This window comes from Lathyrus oleraceus, chromosome 3, assembly GCF_024323335.1.
Source record: "Lathyrus oleraceus cultivar Zhongwan6 chromosome 3, CAAS_Psat_ZW6_1.0, whole genome shotgun sequence".
NCBI lineage: Eukaryota > Viridiplantae > Streptophyta > Magnoliopsida > Fabales > Fabaceae > Lathyrus > Lathyrus oleraceus.
In genome coordinates, this window is record NC_066581.1 from 408,387,532 (window position 1) to 408,394,812 (window position 7,281).

Here is a 7,281-nt window from a genome sequence, read left to right on the forward strand (position 1 = left end):
ACTGAGAACGAAAATAGAAGTCTGAAATTTAATTTTAATTAGACCTTAGACAGCGCTTTTGTGGAAAGCGCTTTCTAAGATATGCCTTAGACAGCGCTTTCCAAAAGCGCTTTCTAAACCCCCACCTTAGACAGCGCTTTTGGTTTTAATTTTTTTTTTAATTGAAAGACTTTAAACAGCGCTTTCTCAAAAGCGCTGACTAAGGTCTATATTTAAAAGCGCTTTCTAAAAGCGCTGTCTAAGGGGGGGTCTTAGACAGCGCTTTCTAAAAGCGTTGTCTAAGACCCCCCCTTAGACAGCGCTTTCATTATTTTTTTAGAACATTTTCCGTGTTTTATTTTTATTTTAACCTTAGACAGCGCTTTCTTTTAAAAGCGTTGTCTAAGATGCGCTGTTAAAAAACCTTTTTGGCGTAGTGTATCGAGCTCAAAAAGCTATTAAAGGTAGTATTTTGGCTGACCATCTAGCACATCAATCAATTGAAGATTATCAGTTTGTTCAGTACGACTTCCCTGATGAGGAGATTCTGTATTTGAAAATGAAGGATTGTGATGAGCCTACGCTCGATGAAGGGCCAGAGCCTAGTTCCCCATGGGGTATGGTGTTCGATGGCGCTGTTAATCAGTATGGAAATGGTATTGGGGCAGTGATTATTACTCCTCGAGGCACGCATTTTCCTTTTACAGCAAGGCTAACTTTCAAATGCACGAATAATATGGCGGAGTATGAGGCTTGTATTATGGGTTTGGAAGAATGTATTGATCTTAGGATCAAACATCTTGATGTTTATGATGATTCGGCCCTTGTTGTTAATAAGATTAAGGGTGAATGGGAAACGAATCAGCCTGGCCTCATCCCATATAGAGATTATGTGAGGAGGATTTCAACTTTCTTTACTGAGGTTGACTTCCATCATATTCCTCGAGATGAGAATCGGATGGCAGATGCTCTTGCTACGCTTGCTTCAATGATCATAGTGAAGTATTGGAATGAAGTTCCCAATATTATTGTGATGCGCTTGGATAGACCGGATCATGTGTTTGTAGTAGAAGACGTGAAAGACGATAATCCATGGTATTATGATATCATGTGTTTTCTCCAAAGTTATATTTACCCTCCCGGGGCATCTGTTAAAGATAAGAAGACTTTGAGGAGATTATCTGGTAGTTTCTACCTCAATGGTGATGTGCTTTACAAGAGGAATTTTGACATGGTTTTGCTCAGATGCGTGGATAGACACAAAGCAGACCTGTTGATGACTGAAGTCCATGAGGGTTCATTTGGTACTCATTCCAATGGACATGTTATGGCTAAGAAGATGTTGAGAGCAGGCTACTATTGGCTGACGATGGAGTCTGACTACTGCAAATTTATGAAGAAATTCCACAAGTGTCTGATTTATGCGGATAAGATTCATATTCCCCCGACACTTCTAAATGTTATTTCCTCACCATGGCCTTTCTCCATGTGGGGAATTGACATGATTGGCATGATTGAACCAAAGGCGTCTAACAGTCACCGTTTTATTCTCGTAGCTATTGATTACTTCACCAAGGGGGTTGAAGCGGCATCATATGCGAATGTGACCAGGCAGGTGGTTGTGAAGTTTATCAAGAATCAACTCATATACCGATATGGTGTGTCGGACAAGATCATTACTGATAATGGATCTAACTTGAACAACAAGATGATGAAAGAGTTGTGTAGCGAGTTCAAGATTGCACACCATAATTCTTCTCCCTATAGACCCAAGATGAATGGGGTTGTTGAAGCTGCTAACAAGAACATCAAAAAGATTATTCAGAAGATGGTTGTTACGTACAAATATTGGCATGAGATGTTGCCATTTGCTTTGCATGGTTATCGTACATCCGTCCGTACTTCAACAGGGGCAACCCCTTTCTCCCTTGTATATGGCACGGAGGTTGTGCTCCCCGTGGAGGTTGAGATCCCATCAATGAGAATCTTGATGGAAGCCAAGTTGACTGAAGCTGAATAGGTTCAGAGTCGTTATGACCAGTTGAATTTGATTGAAGAGAAGAGATTAACTACCATGTTCCATGGTCAGTTATATCAGCAAAGGATGAAGAAAGCCTTTGATAAGAAGGTTAAACCTCGCGTGTTCCGAGAAGGTGACCTCGTGCCCAAGAAAGTCTTGTCTTTCGCGCCCGATTCCAGGGGCAAGTGGAGTCCAAACTATGAAGGTCCATATGTTGTTAAGAGAGCCTTTTCAGACGGTGCTCTGTTGCTTACAACTATGGATGGGGAGGATTTCACTCGTCTTGTGAATTCAGATGCAGTCAAGAAATACTTCGCCTAAAAATAAAAACAGAATAGCTCGCTAAGTTGAAAACCCGAAAGGGCGGCTTAGGAAAAAATGAGCGTCTCGGTGGATTGAAAACCTGAAAGGGCGGTCCAGGCAAAAGTTAGAGACATAAAAAAATGAGTATATATATCCCGCTAGATTGAGTACCTCACCCTGGGGCAATCTAGGCAAAAATTAGGGATTTGGTAAGTAACTGCATCCTGACAAGACCTTGTTCTACAGCTGTCTTCTGTCAAAGATTCTCGCTCAGTCATCGTCAACTGAAGCTTCGAATACAGTGAATTCAGAGTTGGTGGAGAAACGATCATTATGTTCAATGTAGCCCTTTTTCCATGTATGTCACCAATTTCAAATTTTTAAAGATCCATGGAGTCTCGCCATTTGTGGACCACCATTCTATCAAATAAATTTGAGCCTTTATCCAATTTTTTGCACTCTTATTTGTTTCTATTTAACAAACATTTGTATGTTTTAATTAATGAATATCATTTGTTTTAAGCAAATAAAGTTTTTATAAACCATTTTAAACAAAATGAACATTCACAAAGACTAAAAGGATAAATGGAATGTCTTTAGTGCTTTCCCAAGGATAGTACGATTTCCAAAAGGTAAGACATTTGTTCATATTCTGGCATGTTGATATCCTCTTCATCAACTTTTAGTTTGTTTCATCAGCAAGAAGTTGTTTAGAGCAGTTGGTGAAGTGCTTGAGTCCCTTTTCATCCCCTCAGCAGAGGCAGTTTCCTTTGAGGGTTGCCTACAGTTCATCCCCTGCAGTTTTTCTTGACCCAAGTTTGGTGATTTGTATCCCCTCCGTGTTTGAAAATTTCTTCTAAATATTAAGATGATGAAGAAGATATGTTGTTTCCTTCCCCAACGGAGCAAATTGTTCTTTCTCCCCTTAGCAGAGATGTCTCTCCAGCAGATAAAAGGGAGTGTTTTGATTGATGAGTATCTGTTTGGCGGTTGTTCCCCACAGAGTTTCACATCATTCCTTGATAAGTTCTCCAGTAGAGTTTCTTCTACGATGGATCTTATTTGTGTTTAACATCCTATCCCCGAGAATTGTTGGAAAATCCCCGGCAGTCGGAAGCTGTGACCTTTTCCTATCCCCAACGGTGGTCTATGTTTCCTGGTATTAGATCATCCCCACCAGAGTTGATTTCTCCTGTGGGCCTTGTCTTTCTTTTTGAAGATATTGCGCCGGATGTCCGTTCGTGGCTTTTTGAGCCTGTTTGTGTTAGATATGTCTGTGTGTCAGCCTTAATCATACATAAATCACGCATATACATGCATAATCATAGCATTCATATATTTATGATGCATTCTTTGCCATATATCTTTGCTTGTTATCTCCTGCTATTGGTGAAATATTCTTCCCTAAGCAGATGTTTGTGTCTGATCTCTTCATATAGAGTCAGCCCCATAGGCAGAAAGTGTCTATCTTTCCTTCTTTCTTCCCCACTGAGTTATGTCCTCGTGGATGATTATTATTTCAGTTCACCCCTCCCCCCCCCCCCCCCAGTTGTGTATGGGGATGGAATTACTCCCCTGAGTTATATCCTCATCGGGTTGAGTCTTGTTTGATTGTGTCTTTCTAGTTTGTTCCTAGACTGACTCCTTTCTTCTTATACCCTGCAATTCCCTGTGGTTCAGTTGTTTAAAGGCTCAGTAACCAGTATTTATTCACCTTCTTCCCCAATGGATTTCTGTGGTTTTCTATCCAGTAACCGGTAGATGTAATCCCCTCTTTGTTGGTTATCTTTACCAAGTAGCAGGTATTGATATTCCTTCATTTTTGAGTATACCACCTAGTAATCGGTGATATATCTCTTGGATAATTGCTCTTGTCGATGTATCCCCAGCGAGTCATCTTTCATTTACCCTTGTTTGGCAATGATTGTTTCCCCTTTTGATTGGTCATCATTTTATACCCAGTACCCGGTATCCTGATGTCCTTTCTTTTTCGGTCGATTTATCCTTTATTAATCTAGTAACTGGTTGTGGATAATCTTCCATGCGAGTATGTTATCTATGTTATAACGGTAATAGATAATATGTCTCATGCTCTCTTCAGTCGAAGTCTTTTTCTTCCCCAGTTGAGTAAGATTCACATTTCCTCGTGGAATCGAATCCCATCCTGTAAGTCGAGTTTGCTTTTTCAGCCCTCCTTTCGGATGATGAGTGTCTTGGATATGTTCCCAATTCATGCCTGGTTGGTCACCTATTATATGCCCAGTAACCGGTATCCCTGGTGTTCCTTCCTTCTACTCCATATTATGACTTTTTGTCCCCTGTGGAGTCAGATTTTCCTGAGTTGAGATGTGCCTTTTGGGTCCTCCTCAGATGTTTCGGACGATTGATATCTTTCACCCTTATACTGGTCTTAGATATTCTTTCTCCCTGAGTGTGTTGTTCTCTCACCCAGTAACTGGTGTTTCGATAACATGTCTCTCTCTGAGTTTATTACCCAGTAGCTGGTAATATCTTGTTGTTTCTTCCTCAGCCGAGTCCTTTGTGGACATCCCCGTCTAAGTCCGGATTTTTATCCGATGTATCCTTTGTGGATAGTTTCGTTGTATTGGCATATTCCCCAATACATGCATCTTTGCGTCAGCTCGAGTCTTTCCATCGATTTATTTTCATAGAATCCCTTCGTGTCCCCCAGCAAGTTTTCAAGTCGTGACCTGCTCACGCATTTTTTCTTGTTTCCCCCTAGAGTTTATGTCTCCCTAGTGGGTGTGTTACTACTATGGACCCTCAGTTTCTCCCGATTTCTTTTCTTTTGTGGCAATTATTCACCATGAAGATTTTATTGTTGCATACATTTGCATCATGAGGTCTCCTAGGGACCAAAATTCGTCTCTTTGTTATTATTTAAGCCCATTCTACCTCGTCGAGACGAAGATTTTAACCTTCATATATCCTGCTAGAATGACCTTAAATAGGGGCATCTGTAAGACCCTAATTTTGACCCTAAGATCCCTCATGGCATCATATCATTTGCTCAATGCATTGCCTTAAGGATCATAACATGTTTGGCTCCTTAACCCTATGGGTGGGACTTGTGTGAGTTGGTTTGAGACCACCAAGCATGCTTGTATTGTATATTATTGCTTTTCTTACTTTTTTACTAATCAAAAGCACAAAAATATGTCACTAACTCTTTTTGTTTTGAAGCTCAAGTGATCATGTGCTCCCATGCTCCTAGGAGGCTCCTAAGCTCAATGAAGTGGCTAGATGAAGATGAGAAAAAGCATGACAATGGTCCACAAAGCTCCTAATCATCATATATGTCTCCCAAGTATCTCAATTTTCCAATTTGATCAAGATAACCCAAAGGGCTTGAGGATTGTTTCCCAAGGAAACCCTAATTCAACTGTGCTTCAATTGTGCCTTGCTCATAAAGCAACCTCAACCTATGATCAAATTTAATAAATGGAAGTTTTTTAATTCATTTTTTTATGCATATATGAGCTTATGTGAGGTTCCTCAATCATTCATTCATCAAGATTGGAAGTTTGGCCTTGAAAAGTTGACCAGTCAAATCATCTGACTAAACTGAGGATCACTGAGACACAACTTGGGATATGTTTGTCAAATGAAGATGACCCCAAGAGAAAATATGTTCTTAAGAAACATATGAACAACTTTAATTTTCATAAAAAAAATCCATTTGAAACTTGTAAGGTCATCATTCATTTCAAAAACATTATAGGTCATTTTGACTGAAACCCTAATTTTGGGTCAACTTCCCAAGGACCTAACTTCCTTAATTTTTCTTATTTTGAGGTGAGACAAAATGAATTGGAAATCTTAAGATGTATAATTCAAATGTTATGTTTAGAAATACAAGTGATAATACAAAACATTATTGGTCACTTTAGACCTAAGTCATTGAATTTGAAAAATGTCCAGTTTGGCCAATGAGTTAATGTCTTATGGCTGGTCTTGACAAATGAGAGGCTTAACCTTATTTGATCCAAACCAAACTCAATTTGATCCATGATCAAGTGAGTTGTTTTGTGTCCAAGATAGGTTGCTTCTTGGTCAAGCAAAAAACCTAAAGCCCATACAAGGCCTTTCCCCTTTTGTTTTGGCATGGCAAGTTTTAGGAGCTTGGCTTACTAGTCATGATCTCTAACTTGTGTTTATTCTCCTATATTTTTATTGACCGGTCTCAGATAGGTGTGACTACTGTCATACCCCAATTTTGTCCGGGCATATTTAAAATTTCGTACAATTAATTTTACTTTGATTTGCATGAAGTGCATATCATTCGGCCGTAAAAGTTTTTAAAACTTAGTGTGATTAAATTCAAATATTGATCATACTTGTTTGATTCAAAATTGGCGATTCATTCAAGGATATGACATGGTTCATTAGCCATGACTATGTGGTCAGTCAAGTCATGATCAATCATCCATTAATACTTAAGGCACGGTCTAACAAAATCCAAACCCAATTATTCTTGTTTCCATTTCTTTTAAATAAATACATTTCTTATCAATCCATTCTACATGACAATCATACTTTTTGATAAAGAAAAAACATTCCATACTTCAAAGTCCACATTTAATGGCCCAAATCCATAACACTGGCTTTAAGCAAGGCAAAAACAGAAAGTCACAGCGTAATCACAATAAACATGATGACGGATGGATGATCCAAACAAGTGACAAAATGATACTTATCTATGCCTAAGATGAATTTCTACAAATAAACAGAAATCATGATGTGACGAAGCAGCTGCCATATTACAAAAGCATGGTACTCCAAACCGCCTATTCGAAAAGGGATACCAACGACATCAAACTTGCGACCCGGCCATTTCCCAAGTGCGTGAATCACCATGTAATCATCTTCTCATTTGCGCAATATCACGAACGTTTGACCGGCAACCTGACAAAGTTCACACAGGCAAAGCAATGAGCAAGGTAAGAGCAAATATGGAA